Raw genomic sequence first — 22,940 nt, forward strand, 5'->3', positions numbered from 1 at the left:
CTCCAATTTCTTCAAGCTCCTGTTCAGAGCAGGGGTTAGGGCAGGCCACTCCATAATGTACAAAGGGCCATTTTCTACCGAGATAGATCCTTACTGCCAGTGAAACATGCTGCTCGTTGTGTTATCAAGGGCATGAAGCATTAGCCAGCAAGACCTCTCCACTCCAATTCTTGCTTCATCACTTTTACATCAGACATGTTTTCTCTTCTGTTCTGAGACACAAAATATTGCTTTCCTTTGCTGTCCAGAGCAAAGCATGGATAGGAGGCAGACTAAATGTGCTCTGGTTTCCTTGAAAAAGTTTTGGCTCAATTGCCCCACAAACAAAATCACTCTTGCAGGCACAGGTGATGAAAATAAACAAGATCAAATATCTCAAGCTATTGCAGGTAGAGCAGAAAAATCTTGAGCCAACTTCCCCTTTAAAATCTGGATTGACCAAATTATTCTGCTTGTTCCCTTCTTTTTCTTCCCCCCCTTATCAAACACTTTCAGACCTGCCAAGTCCCAAGTGGATTTTCAGCATTCTCATCTGTGCAGCCGTTTCCTGCAACTGGAAGCAGTCTCGCTTGTTAATGAGCTACTTGCCGGCCTTTTAAAAGTGAAACTTTACCCTCACCAGTGAAAGTTGTTGCTGCTCTTTGTTGTTTAATTGATGAGCTCTGGCGTTTTGTACATCCCAGGTGCTGGGAATTCAGCAGAGACCTGGCGCTGCAGCACGCTCCCGCTGGTCGTTCTTAGCTACGGTATGTTCAGAATATTGGTCGCACAGAAAGTCTTCTGTGTAACGGAGCCTGGTTCTGAACAGCCCCCGGAAGCTCATCTCTCTCCCCTTAGTAAAACAGGAGTGGAGCGAGACCTGGCAGGAAAGGACAGACCCGGGGATAATTTCATTCCCAGGCCCTGTCTTGGCCACTGAGAATTGCAGGACTGGCTGGCTAACCGGGTAAGACCCAGACGAGCAGGCTGCTGAATTGTGTGTCTGTGTCAATAGATCAGGAAGCTCAGTGCGGCAGGGGAATCTTGCCTGCGGGTAGGCAGCTGTCCCCTTGTTTCAGGAAAGGGGCTCAGTGCCCCCAGAGCTGCCCTAGTGTCGAGGCTTGGGGGGGGGGTAGGGTTTTTATGTGTTGTTTGACATTGGCCGGAAGGACAGGCAGTGGCATCCGCCAACAGATGGTGCCGGGAACACGCTGGCAGCGTGGGGAGCATCCTCCGGAGCTGACTGCATTGCAGGGCTTCTGTGCCGGCGTGACCCTGCCCTCGGCACCGTGAGTGGCAGCGAGCTGCATTGGTGATGAACGTGCAGAATGAGGAATGAAGTGGTGGGAGGGAAGTCGCTTTCGCTGCAGCAGGCTCTGGCGGAAGCTCAACCCAGCTCAGAGGACAGCCCTCGGCTCTGCCCTGCGCTTCAGCCGTGCCTTTCCCAAGCCCAGAGTACGTGCTCTCTGGCTTCCTTGGGACAGCCGTGGCTCCGGGTCCCCGCCAACAAAATCCCTCTTCGTGCCCACAAAGAAATGAAAATAAACCCCATCAAACCATTCCCGCTCGAGTTATTGCAGCTGGAGCCGAGGAATCTTGAGCCAACTTTCAAATGCAGACTGAGCACTTTGCAGAGGTGTTGCTCAGATGGGCTGGCCAGGATCTAAGGAAACTCTAGAAGGGTGGGGGTACAATACGTACCTATAAATGTCAGCTGTGGCCCCTGCAGCCAGCTCTCTCAGGCCTTGTGCTTTGCCACTGCCCTGCCAGATGGACACCTCTCCTTGAAAATAGTACTCAGTGCAGAGAGCCACTGCCCTCCCAGCTCCGTCTGCGCAGAGACACAGGCAACTCCTGGCCATGCAGGGGAGGCCTGATCCCACAAGGCACTTGTGTCCATAAGCACACGCTTAGCCCTGTTGGCCCTGGTCGACACTAGGGCTTTACTTTGAAACTAGCCAATTAGCCCGTCATAAGATGGGATTTTCAGGTTTCTCCTTCATGTCGGTCTTCTCTCCTGAGCCTCCAGTCTCTCATTCGGTCTCTCTCTCTCTTCTCCTCCTACTGCCTCCCCGTCTCTCTCTCTGAGCTCTCCTCCGCCTCCTGCCTCTCTCTTTCTCTTCTCCTCCTCCCCGCCTCTCACTCGGGGGACCACGGAGCCCAAACGGCTGTTGGGGCTCTGCACTCCCCGTGCTGCATGGGAAGCTCGGAGCCCAAACGGCTGCTTGCGCCACTTGCTCCCACACGGCGGCCCAGCTGAGCGGTGCAGAAGTCAGCCGAGTGCCATGGCGGGAGGCGAAGGGGGGCGAGGCGGTGATGTTCATGGCCAGGGGTCATGGGCTGGAGCCACTGTCACGCCGCACGTCACGGCCCCACCTCCCTTCACCTCCTTCCATGGCGCTCAGCTGACTTCTGCCTCACTCAGCCGGGCCGCCACAGGGGACCCCAAACGGCCGCTTACTCCCCTGTGGCACGGGATGTACATAACCGCCCCTCTCCCCTTCCCCTCTCGCCGTGGTGCTCAGCTGACTTCTGCGCCGCTCAGCTGGGCCGCCGCGGGGGAGCAAGTGGTGCAAGTGGCCGTTTGGGCCCCGCACTCCCCATGCAGCACACGCCTCCCAGAGGGAACAGCCAGCATTTCAGGCAACAGCGCCCCCCAGAGGGAACAGCCAGCATTTCAGGCAACAGCGCCCCCCAGAGGGAACAGCCAGCATTTCAGCAACAGCGCCCCCCAGAGGGAACAGCCAGCATTTCAGCAACAGCACCTCCCAGAGGGAACAGCCAGCATTTCAGCAACAGCGCCTCCCAGAGGGAACAGCCAGCATTTCAGCAACAGCACCTCCCAGAGGGAACAGCCAGCATTTCGGCGTTACAGACTCTCAGACACTGGGCTACTATATATATGATAACCTCCCTCCAGTTGAGTTAGGAAATGGAGTGGCCACACGACCAATCCTGTTATTTCGAAATAACGGGCCGCATAATTTGAAATTGGTACGCTTGCTTTCCTCGAGGAATAACGCTCATTTCGAAAGAGCAGCTGTGTGGACACTCCGAGACTGCTATTTCGAAAGAACTCCTCCCAGAGTCATTCAGACTAATTACTCCCCAGTGCTTCCTGGGGCTCTAAGTCGAGGTCGTGGGTTCACATTAAGGGAGCCTGTCTCAGACTCATTTCAAGGCTTCCCCACAGGGAGGACACGCTAGTTCGATGTTGTTGTTTCGGGAGTTACGAAGTCGATTTAAGTAATTTTGAAATAGTTTCCTAGTGTAGACATGCCTTGGTGTTAGTGGGGTAATCAGCTACGGCAAGTCAGGCACTTTGCAGGACCAGACTCAGAATGTGTGATGGAGAGAGCAGGCAAGCTCTTTGTCAGGCAAGACTTTTTGGAGGTCAGTATAAAACCCCCAGCCTGTCACCCTGAATGATGTTGTGTGTTAACGTGCATGGTGAATTGTGACATGGCTGGGTTTTGGGCAGGGAATCACTCTGAAACAGTCATTCTCTCAGCTCTTTGAAGCTGTCAATGCTCACCCACACACAGATGTGTGAGGTTTATCTTTTACTGGCTGGATTTCTCCATCTGTTTATCCATCCATCTATTCATCTGCCTGTCTACGATGTTATATGCCCCCATCAGCACAGCATCTGAGTGGCTTCTAAATACAATGGAGAAGACACTAAACATCTTTCTTCCCCCCCTCCTTCCCAAGCTGCAGAGAAAATAGTATGGTGTCCAGGATTTTCATCTGTTTGTTTAGGTGTGTGTGTGTGTGTACCTACCTTTATTTGTACACAAAGAAATAGCTAAGGGAACGCCCCGCCCAAGTCCTGTGAGTGATCACGAAACTCAATACTCGTTTCCTGCAGCAGGGAGTTCCACAGCCCAGACCCACCTCTTTAGAACGTTCTGTTTCCTGTACTTAAAAGGCCTTTTGCTTAGCCTGATTGACTGGTGGACTCCAGCACCATTGTTAAAACATTTATTAATACACGTTGGACCTCTTTGGTTCGGGTGTCTCTGGTCCAACATCATCTATGGTCCAGCAGGACCACAGATGCTGCAAGTCCAGAGAGCCCTGGGGGAGAGGAGCCTGGGTCTGGCAATGGAGCCAGCTGAGGGACAGGGAGCCAGCAGTGCAAGAGCCTGGTGGCCGGGGTCACACCTGGCAGCGGAGCACGGCCAGGGGTGTGGAGCCCACCTGGCAGCCAGGGCCAGGGCCAGCCCCTAAAGCACAGCCTGGCTGGGGTGCAGACACTGCTCGGCAGCTGGGGTCGGGGCCAGACCAGCAGCGGAACGCGTAATACTTACACGATCTCTTCCACCAGGCAGGGCCTAGGCCAGGGGTAGCTGGGACACCCCTGGTGCAGGGCTCGCTAGCTTTGAGAGCCTTGGTCACTCTGTTGCACCCATGCTGCTGCCAAGAGGAGCCTGGCTGTGAGCAGTACCTACCTTTAACAAGGGGAATTACAGACCAGCTAGTCTAACTACAATTTCTGGAAAGATACCGGAGCAAACGATGAAACAATCCATTTGTAAGGGAGAAAGGGGCGACAAGGCATTGTCAGCATGGATTTGGCAAGAACAAATCATGGCAAACCAACCTAATTTCCTTCTCTGATAGCATGACTGACATAGTGGCTAGGAGGGACGCAGCAGACACGATACCATCCCTTGATTTTAACACGGCTCTGCACGACTTTCTCCTAAGTAAAGGAGGGAAACATGCTCTAGATGAAATGACCATAAAGTGGAGGCACAACTGGCCGAACGACCAGCCTCAAAGGGTAGTTGACAATGGTTTGCTGCCAAATTGGGAGGGCATGTCTACTGGGGTCCTGCCGCAATCAGTTGAGACTTCATTACTATAACAGAGTGGCTGCTTATAATGTTTGCAGATGGCACAACGTGAGGAGAGGTTGCAAGCACCTTGGGTGTGTCTGCACAGCACCTAGACACCATGCTGGGCCTGTGTCAGCTCATGCGGGGCTCGGGCTGTGGGTCAGTTTCCTTCCTGGAGCTTGACCTTTGGGGCCCTGGATGGTGTAAAATACAAAGGGATGCGGACAGATTGGAGAATGACTCTGACTCTGAAACCAGCAAAGTGAAATTCAGTAAAGAGAAGCACAAAGTATTTCACCGAGGATGGGGAAAAAGAGGAGAAGCACCACCACAGAATGGGGAACTCCTGTCTCGGTGGAAGTGCGGCTGGAAAGGGGATTCCAGTGGCCCGCAGACAGAATGTGCCTTATCTGTGATGCAGCTACAAAACACCGGCTATGATGCTGGGGCATATGAGCGGGACTGTCGTGTGTAACACATGGGAGGTCATTGTCTTGCCTTTTTGTGTGGCCCCAGGGAAGCCCTCGCTGGAGCACTGTGTCAGTTCTGGGCGCCACAGTTTAGGAATGAAGGGAACGCAGAGGAGAGCAACACAAATGGTAAAAGGGTCAGAAACCCTGGCCTCCGAGGAAAGCTTGAAAAAACGAGGCATGTTTAGTCTAGAGAAAAGAAGACTGAGGGGTGGCCTGGGAAGTGTCTTCTACTATGTTAAGGGCTGCTATAAAGAGGGCAGTGATCAGTTCTTCTCTATGTTCACTGATGGTAGGACAAGAAGCAATGGGTTTAGTCTTCAGCAAGGGAAAGGTGGGTTAGATGTTAGGAAAAGCTTTCTAAGGGTAGTTCAACTCTGGAACCAGGCTTCCACGGAAGGTTGTGGAGTCCCCAGTCTTACAAGCAAGTTAGACAAATACCTCACAGGGACGGTCTATGTTTATATACTCCTGATGCAGCATGAGCAGGCTGGACTTGATGACTTCTTGAGGTCCCTTCCAGACCTACACTTCTATGATAAATGCATCTTATGTTTCAAAAGGTACTAGAAGCATATAGAATCATCGAACGCTAGAACCGGAAGAGACCTCAAGAGATCATCGAAGTCCAGTCCCCTGCCCTCATGCCAGGACCAAGCACTGTCTAGAATGATCATCCCTGATGTCTATCTAACTTGCTCTTAAATATCTCCAGTGATGGAGAGTCCACAACCTCCCTGGGCAATTTATTCCAGTGTTTAACCGCCCTGACCATTAGGAAGTTTTTCCTAATGTCCAACCTAAACTTTCCTTGCTTTAATTTAAGCCCATTGCTTCTTGTCCTGTCCTCAGAGGTCAAGAAGAAAAAAATTTCTCCCTCCTCCTTGTGACACCCTTTTAGATACCTGAAAACCGCTCTCATGTCCCTTCTCAGTCTTTTCCTTTCCATAATAAGCAAGTTCTCTATGTCCTCTTGGCCTAACCCAGGCCAAGCAGTGGGTTTTTTTACTTATGTTTAGTAATCCTTGCTCCTCAGAGTCCAAGCAGCATAAATGATACAATTCCTCCTTCCTAGGACTTTTTATTTCTCTCGCCCTTCTGCTGGGAGGAATCCAGCTGTACATCTCTTCATGGCGTGGGGTGAGCAATCCACAAAGCCTTTTGTCTACTGATATTCCACAATGGCTTGTCTGATGTTGATGGGCCTTCTTTTGTTGGGCAAGAGAGGATGTCTCCTGTTGGAAAATAGTATTTCATGCTTGCTAATGCTTCTCTCCTGTCCGGTGATTGCTCTGTAATTGTAAAAACACTTCAATGTTGCCTTGTAACATGCGGTACAGGTATTATAAGCGAGAGCCACAATTTACAAGCATTTCATAAAATCTCAATGTGAAACCCACTTTTATAGCTCTACTAGCTAGTTGAATACTGACACACAGGTGAGTCACATCGGTTCCGACCATGTATTTGTCACTGTTCAGCTGAGATCTTGGGGCTTTGGTACCCGGTCTGCCAGCGTAAAATCTCTGGAGAGCCTGCAAACAGAACTACGGTTATTTTCTGACCAAGGACAGAGAAGCCTCATTTGTAATGGCGAGAGGACTAAAAGTGTCTCTTCTGCTGGGTTTCTTAATCCTTTCAACGTTTCTAACCGGTAGTCCTTAGGGACTAGTTTATGAGGGCTTGCATGTGTGTGTGAATTGGCAGAGAGAGCCCAAAGTCACTCTGATTTACGGTAGCTAATCTGGAATAAGTGCTCCCATGAGGAGTTAATCCAGGGTAGCGACGCCACTTGAAATCTATATCCTACCTTATTCCAGCCTAACCCCTCATGCAGCCCAGCCCGGAAATGTTTGTGGGAGCACACAGGGGCGTGAGGAGGAGCAATGCCTCCTCCTTTGCCTCTGTGTGGCTGTTTTGAACCTTGAATGTGGAGCTAAGTGGGTGTTGGGCCAAAGTAGCTGAGTGAGTCTGGGGTGGACACTTCTCACGGGTGAGCAGCAAATTCCTACTCCCCTGAAGCAAGCTGGAGAACCAAGAGGGAGCCACAGCCGGATTTCAGGGCATGTTACTCAGCAGGAGTCCAGGCATCCGAATGTGGCCCGTTGAAGCTCTCTGCCCCATTGCTGGCACCCTACACGTCTCACTTGGACTATCCATAGCAAGGCAATGATTGCACACAGTAAGCTGCATGAGGCCTGGAGGCAGATCAGCGTCCGCCCTGCTGTGCCAATAGGGAGCCTGAAATGAATAGGAACGTTTCAAAGGGCTCAGCTTGCCCGTTGGGAGCCGGGTCTTTAAGGTCAGAATTTCAGCAGGCCCCAAGCAGTCGAGGGGGCTCCTTGGAGGCTTTGGTCCAGGCGGGTGAGGTGATGGGCCCAAACCAGAGCAAAGCAGTGTTATTGTCACCTCCAGAGCTGCTCTCGGATCACCCGGCCATGTCTCTCGTGCCATCTGGGAACCATAGCCTGCATTTGTCTCTGACAATGCGCTGCCGTGCCAACTGTAGTGCGGCAGTGAAACTTCCGTCACACTCGGCAGCTCCCTGGAAGCAAGGGGCAGACTCTCTCCCCTGCCTGCTCCCTGATGTCACTTCCATGTCAGCGCGGTGGCAACAGCCGCCACTAGCTCTTCCTGTTAGGTGATGCCAGGGAGCAGCTGCATGTAGGACTGTCCATGTGTAGACCAAGGCAACCCAGGGCTTCCACAGACGCCTACAAAAGGGTACGTCTCCTCCCAGGCAAACAGCAGCGACCCAGCGTTGCCTATGCACCATGTGCTAAGCTAACGGGGACTGCAGTTAATCCTCTCCATTTTCAGGGGAAGCTGCAGCGTTAAGCGTTGAGGTGGACTGAGGGGCAGGAAAGCTAGATGTTGGGTGTGTCGCTAACTCCCAGGCGAGGTCAGTGATGCCTTTTGTGAGCGAGACCCAAGGAGTGATTCTTCTCTACGCTGCGCTGATTAGGCCTCAGCTGGAGTATTGTGTCCAGTTCTGGGCACCGCATCTCAGGAAAGAAGAGCCAAAGAGAGCAACAAAAATGATGAAAGGTCTAGAAAACATGGCCCACGAGGGAAGCCTGAAAGAACTGGGCTTGTTTAGTTTGGAAAAGAAAAGACTGAGAGGAGAGAGGACAGCAGCTTTCAAGTACCTAAAAGGGAGTTACAAGGAGGAAGGAGAGAAATTGTTCTCCTTGGCTTCTGAGGATAGGACAAGAAGCAATGGGCTTAAACTGCAGCAAGGGAGATTTAGGCTGGACATTAGGAAAAACTTCCTGCCTGTCAGGGTGGTTAAACACTGGAATAAGTTGCCTGGGGAGGTTGTGGAATCTCCATTCCTGGAGATATGAGATATTGAAGAGGTCAGACAGACACCTGTCAGGGATGGTCTAGATGGTGCTGAGTCCTGCCGTGGCGGCAGGGGGCTGGACTTGATGACCTCTCGAGGCCCCTTCCAGTTCTAGGATTCTATGAGTGTGATGCTAAGGAGGAGAGGGAAAATTGCCTAGTGGTCACTGCACCAGCCAAAACCCCAGTTCCATTCCCTGCTCTGCCCCAAACTTTGTGCGTGGCCTTTCCCTTTGTGTTTTGCCGGTAACGGCACTGGCTTCTCTGGGGTGAGGGGAGGAGAAGTGAGTGAGCGAGTGAGGCAGGGGCGGCGCGAGCACCTTAGGAATGGCTGGGGCTGTTCTGGACCCGCCAGCGGGGCAATCCCCTCCGTGCTGGTGCTGAGTGGTGACTTCCGGCCTGTGCGCCTGCTGCACCTGAGCTCCGTAGGCTCCCTGACGAGGAAGAGATGCACAGGAGGGCCCCGCTGCCTGTGTGTGCCTTGCGAGCTGCAGGAGCCCGGCAGCGCGCCGAGCGCTTCGCTTCACACAGGCCGGCTCTCGCCACAGAGAGTGAGGGCTTGATCAGCAATTTTTGACACGTTGCTCTGCATCAAAGGAGGGGAGGGGAATTCTCCTCTTTGCGGCAATGCTGGCGAGCTCAGTCACTCCAAAGCCGCCAGAACCACCTGCAATTAGACCAATAGCTGCTACTCGCTCCCCCCGCCACACACACACACACTGGGAAGGGCGCCTTCAGCACAGGGATCCCCTGCAAGGCCCCCATTTAGATTAGAGCCAGACCCAGAGGGCCCCCTGGCATCTTCGCAGCTTTTTAAAGCTTCTGTGTGGGGACGTGGCTCGGCACACGCGGCAGACACCGGGTGACTTTTGCCAGGGCTGGGCGCCCCGACAGTACTTGGGAAGAAGCGGAGAGCTCTCAGGTAGAGGCCTGAAGGCTCTGAGAGGCCGGGAGCGTGGGCCAACTCCCAGGGGTGCAGTGTTCAGTTCTGGGGACTGAGGCCACCAGCCTTCATGTGGGGTCTGTGAGGCGGGCAGCGGGAAAGGGCCCGCGTAGCGCTTTGCTCGGAAAGGCGACTGGTGGGTTTATTTTGCTTCATTTCTTGGCGGTGGCCAGGCTGCCGTTGGCTAAGTGGGAGCAGCTCTGCCAGAGCTGCCACAAGCCGCTCCGAGACTCGAAGGGAGAAGCCCAAAAGATCTTGGAAGGACACTTTAAACGCGGTCAGCGAGAGCCCTTCCTTTGGCATGAGCAGCTTGTGGCAGCGGCCGCCCCCGGAGGTTTTCTTTCTGTGGCAGGCGATTTTCAGCGTGGGTGGCATGTGGGTAGCTCTGGTGTGAAGTGAGGTGCATTTCAGACATGGGGTCATTGCGGAGAGTCTGTTCCCTGCAGGCGTCTAAGGCTTCCACTTCACAGTATGAGTTACCTCACTGGCAAGCCCCGAGGGGAGACCCGGTGCTGCTTGTGGTGTTCATTGGGAGGCCAGCGCTGTCTCCCACGCTCGCCCCCCGTGCATGGCTAGCCGTCTCTGCTTAACGCTGCAGTTCCACGCCAGGGCCTTGCCTCTGATAGCTCCTCTGCTCTCCAGATCTGGGTGGGGAGCACATGACTCTCTTCCTCTGTGGGTGTAAACTATGCAAAGGAGCTGCCAAGAGGAACGAATGAAATTGGATCCTGGGGGAATGAAAGACACGATTTGAGGCCACTTGTATACACTGAACCAGGCGCGAAAGCTGGGATATGTGCAAACATGTGTGCTTTGTGCAAACGAGCCCTCCTAAGCATACAGCTCTGCATATAGCCACAGAGAGAAAGATCTCGGCATGACCCGTAAGACAAGCAAACAAAACAGCGTTTCACTCGACTCTTCCCCGGAGAGATTTCAGACCAGCCAGGGGAAAGCACTGAGACCTGGGCCCTGCCTTGGTAGAGGGCTAGGCTAGCTGGCTGGGTCTTTTCCGCCCCTCTTTCCCAGGGCTGGCCCATAACATTTTGACACCTGAGGCAGGGAGCTCAAATGACGCCCCCATGTCCCCTCGCTTGGGCCAAACTTTTGAAAGGTCTCAATTCTGCCTCCTTCCTGTTCTACTCCTCTCATGGTGCCGCAGAGAGAATACATCTGCACCAGCAGCCCCCCACAGTCTGGCACCTGAGGCGGCCGCCTCAGTTCGCCTCATGGTAAGGCCAGCCCTGCTCCTTCCTATGGGAACCATGTCCCTGCCATTCGGCACGAATAGGCGTGTCCAGGCCTTGCATGCATGGCCCACGGGAGGTGGTTTATGCAAGGGCAGGAGGCCGCAGGAAGGTTTGGGTTCGGGCCCGACAGCTCAGCACAAAGAAGTCCAGACATCGTAAGCTGGGGCTTGCCCGGCCACTGTCCTGTTTCCACAGTCCTGGCACTGAGGAGGCATAGGGAGGCCTGGGCTGGGCTCACTCTCATCTCTGCACCACACCACTTTCCACTCAGGGAGGCTCCTGGCGCCTCCTCTTCCTGCCAACGCACTGGGTGACGCTCTGGTCTGTGGTGCTCGCACCATCGCAGCCTGCATCTGGCCTCCCCTCCACGCTGTGCGGGTCCTCCTGCCCATGTGCCTCTCTTCAGTCCCCTCAAGTTCAGGCACATTCGCGGTGGGTCTGGTTCTCACTGAGTCTCTGCAGTCCTGGAGCTCAGATACTCCTCTCTGCCATGAGCCAGCTGGTGGGAGCGAGTGCAGAGTCCGGCCATGCGCTCGGCATGCCTGGCAGCAGGTCAGCAGATAGGAACTGTTCACCCAGCTGTTTTGTGCTGCATTGGATGGAGGCTCATGGATGTAACCCTGCCATGACGTCAGCTCTTTGGCTACCACGAACCAGGCCGGCTCGGTTGGCCGCCATAGAGTTTTGCTGCTTTTACAACAGTTGAGGCGCTGGCCCCAGACATGCCGCAGTTACTGAAGAGACGTTCTGGGCGGAGGGATAAAGCTGGCGACGTTGAGCTTGCAAGTCGGAATGAGGGCGAGAGGGAGATAGGGGGTCCGAGAGACAGGGAGGAGACATCATGGCCAACCCGTCGTTTGTGGGCAGCCTCTCTCAGTTCATTTCACAACTGCACTGAACACGTAACCCTGACTTCTGCAGCAAAGCAACGCAGTAGGGCTTTTCTAAGTAATTGCTACAACTAACAGACCAACTCTTCCATTTTTTTTTATTGCTTTTACAAAATGGAAGTAGTAAACAACCACGGAAGGGAAAAATATAAGTCCCATGCATCCTAGATATTCTTACTGTGGCTCTGACAGCCAATCCAAAACCTCCATTTTTAAATAGCTTCCTAATAGATCACATTGATTTTTTTTTCCAAGGAAACTCTCCTGCTGTAGCGAGTGCAATATGAAAAAAAGGACTCTCCGTACCAGCACGAAATAATAAATCATCTGCGACCTGAACAATTCACTTAAGGGAGTGGATCGATAGCAATGCTCTGAGAAGGAGCGATATGCATGGATTTATAATGTCCATTTACGGCACAGATATCACTGCCATTAGCTGTGGGATCACAGGTGTGTGCTTATTTGACACCACAAGGCCACCTGCCAGTTGATGAGGGTTTCTGCTTTCCAGAGGGAAAATAAAGACTGTTTAAAAAAATTATGAAATTAAAAATGTGTTTAAATCCTGCAAACAATATGCTGCCAGCCTCCTGCGTGGCTACAACTGCACGGGTAGCACATTCATGAAACCGTGGGCTCAGATTTCCTCTCTTCCTGCGCTACAAGCATCTTCCGTGGCATTTAAAGGAGACTCTCCTACAACTTGTGGTTTGAGCAAGTCGTCATTCCTAGCAGCGCTGGCGGTTTGGCACATGCAGGACAGCAGGCTGGATTGCACCCAGAAGAGGCCAGTGCCATTTCACTGCTGTCCTGCAGGCAGAATAGCTCAAGGCCAGACACGGTGCGTGTTGCTCCTTTTAGCCAGTGTGCCAGTTGGCACTTTGGCGCGAGAAGCACTGCTGTGTACGGAGGCAGCCGAGTGTGAACCAATACGAGTTGACTTGATGAAATATTTATATGCATAGAGCTCTTTGCAGGAGAATTCTTGTTTCAAGTGGCGCCAGAAAGCATGCCCATGACCTCTGAGGCGGATTCCCAAGGAGAAGTTCTCTGAGAAACAAAATTTGTGGGGATCCCAGCATTGTAAACGTTGTTCACATTCCTGGCGAGACCAGCGTCAAGACGGAGGCGTCTGCAATAGCTTGGACAGCTGAGGTTAAGGTGATCTGTGACGATCAGATTGTTGCATGAGAGTTTGTGTGACCTTGGGGCTGGCAGTCCTTGAGGTTCCATTCCCGACTCTACCATCGGCCTGCTGGGTGACCTTGAGCAAAGCACGTTCCCACACCCCTGTGCCTCAGTTTCCCTGTCTGTAAGAAGAGAACTACACTGTCCGTCTTTGTAAAGCGTTGGGGGCTCTTCTGATGAGAAGAGCGATGACAGAGCTAGACGTTATTACGATTAGTTTAGTTGCGTGACTGTTGAATATGAAGAATCAGATCTCAGGACTGGTTCTGAACAGGGACTTGGCTCTCCTGCCCCTTGGTAATGCTGGAAGCTCTGCAAAGCTTTCCCCTGGAGTTTCCCATCATTCCAGCATGGGAGAACAAACCCTAAGGATCCCAGGGGGATCCTCAGAGCGTCCCATGCACAGAGCTCCTATGTCCGCGTGCTGGCTCTGAGTGCTCTCCCTACACCTTTAGGGCCTTCCATAAATGGGATCCATACTGGGCATGGGAAAGCAAACACAACAGCCTTCCTGCTCATGGCTCCCCTCCGCCCTAGGGCTCCCCTCCGCACGGGGGGACATGGAGGTAGTCAGTCTTGGGGCAGACCAGGAACACCACCCATCCCATTATCACACGCACTTGTAGGCCTCCCACAGCACCCCGCTTGCCACCAGCCAGTTACCACTGCGTGTCTGGATGTGGAGGAAGCGGCTTCTTGGGAGCCAGGAGGCTCTGCGCTTGATCTGGCCCATGGAGAATGCCCCCAGTGGCGGCAGTCTCGCTGTGGGTTTGATAACGTGCGGAGGCAGGACCCGATCCAAGGCAGAGACTCCAGCAGCCTTAGGGTCTGATCCGAAATAGCCATCCCAGCAATTCAGCCCAGGCCTTGTCCCGCAATGCCATCCGACGAGGCAGAATCCGAATAGACCCCGCTGCTTTTGTGGCAGTTGGGAACGTGGCATCCACGTGTCTCAATGTGTCACGGGCACTCTCCGGTCTCAGGAAAGAGAGAACTGAGGGACGGAGGGAGGGAGGGAGGGAGGGAGGTTGCGACATGGCGCTGGCGTGCCAGAGAGAAGAGTTTCTTTCCATGGCACGTGGCTGGTTTTGCAATGGATTAAAATGGTCCCGCTACAATATGTGGAAAGCACTAACCTCCCTGCCCCCTTTCCTAATGGCCAAGCACAGGAGGGGAAGTGAAAAGACTCTGCAAAATCGTTGTCTGCTTTGGCTCAGAGAAGGAACAAATGTACTTCTCCCCATCTGGGCTCAGAGAAGGCTGAGAAATGCTTGAAATCAAACGTGTTACAATCACTCCAAAATAGCTAACTGGGAAGAAGACAGACAATCTATGCTAAAAAAAACCCACCCCCTTTTTTCCCCCTCAAGCTGGAGACAAAGTTTTGCTTGTATCAATGCAACCAGAGATTTCAGGGCCAAACAACAGAGCTGCAAAGAGAAATGTTTGTTTCCCCAAAGTGCAGAGAAACCCTACAGAGAAGGAAGCTAAAAGAGCTTTTTTAAACCTTGAGGCAGATCCAGTCCCCTCGCTGCCATCACTGAGCCCACTGACCCAAATCTAGAAACTCTCGTTCCATTATGGAAATCAGCTTGCTTTCTATTTGCCTTTCCACCCCAGTGGGCTTAGGTAGCAGGATGGCCACCATCACAGCAAAGCTGAAAGTGCTGTGTGACTAGCGAACGCTGGTTTTGTGATGTAACAAGGGGCAGGCATGGGGATGGGAAGGGATACCTATTTGGGATGCTAGGATTTTTCATGGAAATGCTAGACCATGTGAAGCATTTGGGCAAAGCAGGAAGGGGCAGGAACAGAGACTGTTACAATCTGATCTGAATTCAGAGCTCGTCTATGGGTGGCATTTCCTGCAGGACTAAGACCCCCGCCCTGGGTCTGCAATACATAGTTCATGGCCCTGCCGCAGTGGCTGTGTGGCAGCATAAAAACACTGGTCACCTTGAGCTTTGCATACCAGGGATATAGTCCTCCAGCTCCCTGCAGCATCCATCCCAAGACATGAAGTCGCATTGGCCAGACTCTAAGCTGTAACTGCCTAATGAACTGAGTTTCCTCGTGACATCAGCGAGAACCTTCCAAAGGCCCCCACACCTCTGACTTCAAAACCCATCTGAAGCGTCAAGATTAACGACTTCATCACCGGTCATGTCAATGGCTGGACTGGGAAGTGGAACGTGGCAGGGTAGCCAGTTGGGTTGAGAGCTGGGCGGGGTGGCCAGGAAAGTAATGCAGAGAGAAGGACAGAGACTGGCAAAAGGAGAGAGAAATAAAGGGGAGGCTAGGGAAGGAAGGAAACCCAAAGGCCAGAGAAAGCAGTGGCCTAACGGGGGAAGCAGTGCTGAGGGATGCCTTCAGATAACGAGAACCAGGGATCACCCAATGAAATTAACAGAGATGGTTTAAAATGGGCTTTTTGAGTTGGGGGCTGCTGACCTGCAGAAAAATCAGTTGGGGGTCACATGCAAGTGAGAAGCGGGACTGTTTTACTAGGAGGGTAGTGAAGCATTGGAATGGGTTACCTAGGGAAGTAGTGGAGTCTCCATCCCTAGAGGTGTTTAAGTCTCGGCTTGACAAAGCCCTGGCCGGGTTGATTTAGATGGGATTGGTCCTGCCTAGAGCGGAGGGCTGGACTTGACGATCTTCTGAGGTCTCTTCCAGTTCTGATTCTATGATAAGGGGATGGTTGGATGAAATAACATGATCTTGGTAACTAATTGACCATTCATTTCCAGTTGGAAATAGGTCAATGGAGGGATGATAGGAGTTGCTATAGGGAACTTTCTGGGTGTCTGGCTGGTGAGTCTTGCCCACATGCTCAGGGTTTAGCTGATCGCCATATTTGGGGTCAGGAAGGAATTTTCCTCCAGGGTAGATTGGCAGAGGCCCTGGAGGTTTTTCGCCTTCCTCTGTAGCATTGGGCACAGATCACAGCTGAAGGACTCTCTGCATGTTGGGGCCTTCAAAGTATTGGAAGGCTTCAATATCTGAGACATAGGTGAGAGGATTATTCTAAGAGGGGTGGGCGAGATTCTGTGGCCTGCACTGTGCAGGGGGTCAGACTAGATGATCATAATGGTCCCTTCTGACCTTAAAGTCTATGAGTCTATGAGTCTATGAGCAACAGCGCAGGCTCCCCAATTCTGAAGGGGGGACCCTGAGCCTTGGGGGGCCAGAATCCGGCAAGCCAGGGGCCACATCCTTAGGATTCCCACCCCTCATTTCAAACTAACGTAAGGAAGGACTAAATTAGTGACAGAGAGACAACAGCAGAGAGAAAAGAAGCTGAAAGGGACTCGCTGCCTCCCTGCCTCCAGTCCCCCGCTACCCTAGGCAAGCCGCTCACACATTTATCATTCAAGCCATGCCGGTTATTTGTCCCCACTTCTTCTGCCAGAGCTGTGCCAAAAGCTGCTGCCTCCGATGGCAAAGTCTCCTTCCAATTTCCAGCCTCAAAGTATTCAGGGCCAGCCTCGCCCAATTTCCTTCTTGTGCCAGGACTGTGCTTTAGAGTCAGTAGCTCTTCTTCCTCCCTGGTGTTTACCCCCAGGAAAGATCCCTTCTCAGCCTTCAGCTTGTGGAACTAGAGACGCGAGGCTTGATTTAGTGCCCTGAATGGAGACCTACGGGTGTTGCAGGAGAATGTAGATGAAAGACAGCACTCTAAAAAAAGACCAAATAGAAAGGTTCAGATCAGGGAAAAACGTAGAAGTGGGAACTTAGAAAAGACTGAGCACGAACAGGAGCACACGGAAGAGAAATGAAATCCTCTCCGAATGGGGAGGAAACAAGGAACCCTCCATCTCTCCCGGCCTCTCCCGCCACTGGAATAAAGCAAGCAAGAAGGGTTCATCTCACAGTGCAGTGCCTCTGTCTGTGACCTTCCAATGGGCCCCAAGCAAGCGCTACTTCCGTGGCTGAGTGTGCACTGCCTTTACAATCAAGCACCTGAGACACTCACTGCAATTCGCTTCATTTTAAATAGTCGGTTACTTGGATGACCATTAACAACTTAGATCAGAGAAGTCGAGCACTGGAAGAGACCTCAAGAGGTTTTCTCCACCCGCTACATGCAAGGCAGGACGACAAAAAGACTGAGACAACATCATGTAGCATTTTTGCCACTTCCACGTTATCTGTTATTGCTTCCCCTCCCCCCACCTTATTGAGTAACAGGCCTACCTTGTCCTTGGTCTTCCTCTTGCTTCCGCTGCATTTGTAGACTCTTTTCCTGTTTCCCGTTATATCTCCAGCTAGTTGAATGTCATTTTGTGCCTTGGCTTTTCTAACTTTGTCTCTACGTGCTTGTGACGTTTGTTTATGTCCATCCTTCATAACATGGCCTAGTTTCCATTTTCTGTAGGAATCTTCTTCGTTGCCGATCATTGAAGATCTCCTGGTAAAGCTGGGGTGGTTTCTTGTCATATTTCCCATCTGTCCTACACAGTGGGACGGTTTGCTCTTGTGCCCGTAGTCATGGCTCTTTGAAAAACTGCCAACTTGCTCAAGCTGTTTTCCCCTTAATCTTTCTTCCCATAGGCTCTCACTTACCAACTCCCTGAGACCGATAAAATCTTCCTTCTTGAAATCCATGCTCTTTCTTGTGCACTTTTCCCTCCCACCATTCCTCAGAGCCATGAACTTGGAGAGCTCTGCCTGCAAAGATGAGAATGAAGACGCATGTTTTAAGGCACACATTTATGGAAATCAGCTAGTGCAGAGAAGGAAGAAGTTGCAATTTCTTTCAAATCACAAAATCCACAAGTCAGATCTGGTAGAGTTACATCTGTATGGCTCTGGCCCCATAATTCTTGTATGACGTTCAATGTTTTCATTTAGAATCTCTGAAAGCTACTAACAACTATTGATGAATAAGGTTTTGTGGCACTCTGCACATACACTCACCTCACATGCATTTGGAGATAGCAGGGAAGTCCCTTGTCCAGATGTGAACTCCATCCTTGCCAGAGCAAAAGTACCATGTTGGAATTAAGGTATGATTGAAAAGGTATCCCAGAACTTCGTATTTCCTTGCCTTTCATTGGTTTGTGTTGGGAGGCGTCTTCATACTTAAACCAGATTCATCTCTTTAAAGCAAATAAGTTTATAGACTCTGTAGCCAGGCCTAAATTTGTACCTAGGCCTAGATGCAGATATAGATTTGCTGGTTAACAAAGTTGCTTGCTACGTCAAATGATGAGTCCCTAGATCTCCACTACTGGTTGAAATTTACACTAGTAACCTCATTGATTTCAAATGAGCAAGGCAAGAGAGCTAGTTATCTGATTTCATTTATTCCTGAGAAGTTCAAAGAAGTTGGAAAATTGTTATGTACCTTTTTGCCAGTCAACTGAAAATAATAATAGCAACAGAAGTGTCTCTTTGGCTTGGGAACAGAGAAACTTGGTGTCACTACAGTCAGAAGGAATAGTTTGGAGGTATATGTGGAACTTATGGGTAGTTTGGCAAAATATGAATAGCCAGGAATGAAAGTTTTCAGTTAAGAAAACTTTCCCGTTTCTTCCGTATATTTTCCTCAGGTAGTGGAATTTGCATAAGAATGCCTTTGTGCATTGAAATCTCAAAATAAATCTGGCCTAGGCTTTCCTGCCAAGTAAGCAAATGAAGATTCTCTCTTCTCCACCTTGAGAAAGCACTTCCCGTAATTACTGCTACAATCTTTTCCAGCAGCCTCAGCTTCCTGATAGTGAATGAGTACTTTTAAGATATAGTGTGACTTAATGGGAAGACACTAATGAAATGGAGAAAAGCTTTTATCTGTAATACAAGAAATCTAATATTGACGCCTTGCGGAAAAAATCTCTTGCTGCAGTGGTATGTAAAAATCTGGCTTAGATGTGAAATCCAGCGGAGTCAGTGAAGAACGAGGGCATTTAGGCAGATATGTTGCAAAGAGAAGTGACCCTTTGACTTCTCCAGGCCCTCTTCATCAAAGTACACTCCAATTAGCTTCAGGAGTTCAGATTAAAAGATTCAAATCATACTGTGACTCAGAAACTCTGAAACACTAGGTTGTCCCTTCTGTTCATTCTAAATAAGGCTCTGGTAAAAAAAGAATGATCAAAAAGCCTGTTCTGAGGCTCTCTATCGTGTCAAGCAAAGCAAAATGTTAACCTCTTTTGTGACTCGTAAGGTTTTTGGCTCTAAGGGGTAGTACATTTTGAGAGTAGTGCATCAACATTCCATAACCTTCAGATCACATTTTCAAACGCCAGCTCTGAAATTTTAGGCTGAAACTTGACCTACTCTCAGAGGGTGTGTCTACACAGTAAAGTTGTTTTGGAATAACGTCCGTTATTCCGAAATAACCATGCAGGTGTCTACACAACAATTCCATTAATTCGAAATAATTCCAAAATAACAGACAGCTTATTGCAACTTCTGTAAACCCCATTCTACGAAGAATAATGCCTATTTCGAAATAAGGCCCATGTAGAGGCTCCACTTCTGCTATTTCGAAATAGTCCCTCACCTGGACCATTCTAAGTTATTCCTCCTGGGACACTAAATCGAGATAGCAAGTTTACCTTAGGGAAGCCTGCCTCGGACTCATTTTGAGGCTTCCCTGCAGTGTACATACGCTATTTCAAAATAAGCTATTTCAGAATAACTATTCCGGAATAGCTTATTCCGAAATAACTGTGCAGTGTAGACATAGCCAACGTGTGCTACCAGCCAGAGTCATAACTTGCACCCTTTGAATCTTCTTGCCCCGGCACCACCCTCCATATAATCTGCCCAAATGCACAGGCAAACTCTCATGGGTGGGTATTTCTGCAAGATGCAAACAAGTCTCTGCACACTCCCATGTGAGCTCTGGGCATTCGTTTTGTGCCCACCCAAGCACTCGTCTCATATACAGCTTACCCACTTGTCCCTGACAAGGTGCGCGTCTCGCTATACCATTTCTACTGTACAAAAATGTCCACATTTCCATGATGTTCTCCCCTTGCAAGTCCCCTGAAAACCCACTGTCTGCCATCGTTTGTCTCAGACACCCCGCCATGGAGCGGGCTAGTCCCAGCTTGCAATTCCTTTCTCAGATGGGATTGCCAATAGGCAAAGCATGAAAGTAGCCATTCTTCCCTGACAGCGCCCGGCACAAGATCACCTTGGAGCAGGCAGGGGGCCTGGCTAGCCCCAGCTGGAGGATGGCCCTTGACAACCATTATTAGTTGGGAGATGTTAGTGCAGCTCCAGGGCTGATCTGAACTCTCTCCAGAGGGTGGCTCAGGGGCTTGGGAAGCCGGGAGCGGCTGCTTACGTTCCCTACCTGGCACTACACCCGGAAGCACTGGGGCGCCATAGAGAACTGGCCCCATAACTTCTGGAGCATCAGGTGACCACTGTAGAACCCTTAACGCGAACGAGAGTACTGCTGCCTGCCTGGTGGGGTCGGAATCCGGGCAAGGCCCACCCACTAGCCCACCAAGGACACTGTCACTTTCCCCGGGTTGCTCCTGAAGGAAAGCGCTAAGACTTGGGCTTGACTATAGAGCTTCCACCACCAGGCACTTGCTTTCCCACCTCCCGGCAGCTCCAGAAGGCAAAAGGGCAGAACAATCTGCTGTTTCCTCCTGCCGGCGATTGTGATTGGGAGTCTCGGTTGAATGGCATTGAATTCTTGAGTCACACCCCCCCCACCAGAACGTGGCTCCTGTTGCTCATCCGCTTAAAAAAACCCTGCGAAAAGCTGCTCTCCAGTGGCCAATGAAAGTGGAAACTGAACATTTGGAGGAAGAAGAAAAGAGACATAAAAACGTGCTTCCCACACCAAAATAGGGGTTAAAATGTTGCATGACACCACAGCCTCTTGCCAGACATTACGGTCCCATCCCCCAGCAATGGTATCTCAGCTCAACATTCAGGGCATCGAGAGAACGGCTTTGGATTCTCTGAGGAGTTAAAGGACTGGACAGGAACCCTGGTACCTAGGTCTCTTTTCTGTAAGGTGCCCTTTGCATGGACTAATTTTAGAATGAAATAGCTGTAGGATTCCAAGAGTGCCGAGGGGGGGAGTGCCGAGGGGGGTGGAAGAGGCTGTCTGGTCTGTTTCATATATCACAGGCCAGGCTGTGACTGCGAGATGACATAGCTTGCACAGCAAAGCTTAACGGCAATAGCCTGCTCTCGTTTTCTGTCTCAGCATTCAGCTCCCCGAGTAGCTAGCTCACTGTGCGGCCCAGGCAGCTCCAGCTGAAGATAAACTACAGGCAGATAACCGGACAGTGCTCTGAATCTAAAACAGCGTGGTTACCAGTGGAAAGATTTCTGAGGAGCTCAAGCTGCTAATTACATATCACGATGGGCTGAGCTGCTCCAGACAGCAAGTTCGCTGTATAATCAGCCCCGTGTGTACCACCTCACTCTACCCTACCGAGTTCTAGCCCCCACACTGCTGTACGGGGGATTGCAGCTCGCGGTGGCTGCTGATCGCTGAGCCTGGCCAAGGGGAGCTGCGATCGCCCGCACTTGCGGAGGTGCAGGTGCATATAGTGGTAGCAGCCCACCAGGGGCTAACTCCGGTGAATCGTTGCTGTTTTATTGCCCACCTTGATCTAGACCATCCCTTAGCTAGACCAAGAAAGGGCACGCCTGTAACCGGGCCAGGAGCCCAAAAGTCACCCTTTGCTTCTTGCTAGTGCACATTGCTTCTGCTCTGGGCCCAGCCCGACGCAGGGGCCTTTTCCCCACCCCTGTCCTGTCTGTCTTACACGGCAGCCTGGCAGTGGCTGTTCTGCCTGCCTGCATGGGTGCCAGCAAGGCAGGGGGACCCCGCATGCCCCCTTCCTCCCGGGGCAGGCGGTGGAGCATGAGTTCATATGGTGTCATAGCTTGGTCCTGTTCACAACTGTGAGGCTGTACCGGAGCCACCCCAGCCGCAAAGAATCAACCCCCTGTCCTTGGTTCCAGATTCCTCCAGCCTGGACTGTGCGTGGCCCAAGCACAGCTATGTGGGGGCAGCGGGGTTCCTGTGGGAAGTCCCCCGCCCCCAGCATGGCTGGGCAAGAGCCACACGTGATGGTCGAGAGAGGGCTCTGGAGAGCACCGGGCCCAGGAGCTAGAGACCAGCAGGGGAGTGAGGAGCAGGAAGGCCCCACCTGTCCAGCCTGCTGAGGGGCCTGATGCCATCTGTGCTATCCCCGTAGAGCAGAGCGGAGCCATAAGGAGCAGCCCAGAGACGCTGTTGGCTCAGATCTGTCTAGTCCTGCCGCTAGGGAGGCCTTGCTCTGCCGAGGGCCATGACCTCTCAGCCACTATGCATCCCAGCTTGTCTATGGGGTGAATGAACCCCAACCCCTGCCACTGGCTCTGACCAGAGCTCCCTGCCACACTGCAAAGTCCTGGGCCCCAGTCCCTCACCCCCTCGTGCACCCCAACCCCTGCCCCAGTCCAGAGAACGTGAATGAGTGTGGGGGAGAGCAAGCGATGGGGGCGGGGGGCTTAGAGAAGAGGCAGGGCAGGGGCTGGGCCTCAGGACAGGGGTGGGCAAAGGGTGTTTGGGTTTGTGAGTTCAGACAGGTGCCAACCCTACCTGCAGAAGCACTTGCATGAGTGTCGTTTGGCCTGGTTACGGTTTCCTTTGCTACGTGCAGGGGCGGCCCGTCAATACAGGCGAACGAGGCGCTTGCCGAGGGTGCCAAGATAAACGGCCATTGAGGGCTCTGGAGGCGGGGGCACCGATCGTGCGCCAATCGCGTGTTTCACCTAGGGTGCCAGTTGCCGGCAGCTCATCTAGGGCCACTCCTGGCTACGTGCTGACCTTATCCTGCCTCCGAGCTTGGCTCACTCCCTGTGTGGGCAGGAGAACCCTTTCCAACGGCCAAGGAAGCAGGATGGGCCCTCTCTTGCAGCCCCGGGCCATGCAGGAGTTTTGCAAAGGGATTGCACAGTGCAATGAAATCCCTTCTCCACTCACAGGCCTGCTGGCTGGGAACCAGCTGCTTTAGGTGACTAGCAAGGAGAGTGGCGAGAAACTCCCACTGCCAAGA

The 22,940-nt window shown here is 51.8% G+C and overlaps 1 protein-coding gene across 3 annotated transcripts in view; it reads left to right on the forward strand.

Moving 5' to 3' along the window:
• CPLX1 (complexin 1) overlaps positions 1–22,940 on the forward strand; it is a 137,293-nt gene that overhangs the window by 57,285 nt on the left and 57,068 nt on the right. The gene's annotated exons all lie outside the window — the stretch shown is intronic.

The sequence above is a fragment of the Pelodiscus sinensis genome, chromosome 6, assembly GCF_052426305.1.
Source record: "Pelodiscus sinensis isolate ZL-2025 chromosome 6, ASM5242630v1, whole genome shotgun sequence".
NCBI lineage: Eukaryota > Metazoa > Chordata > Testudines > Trionychidae > Pelodiscus > Pelodiscus sinensis.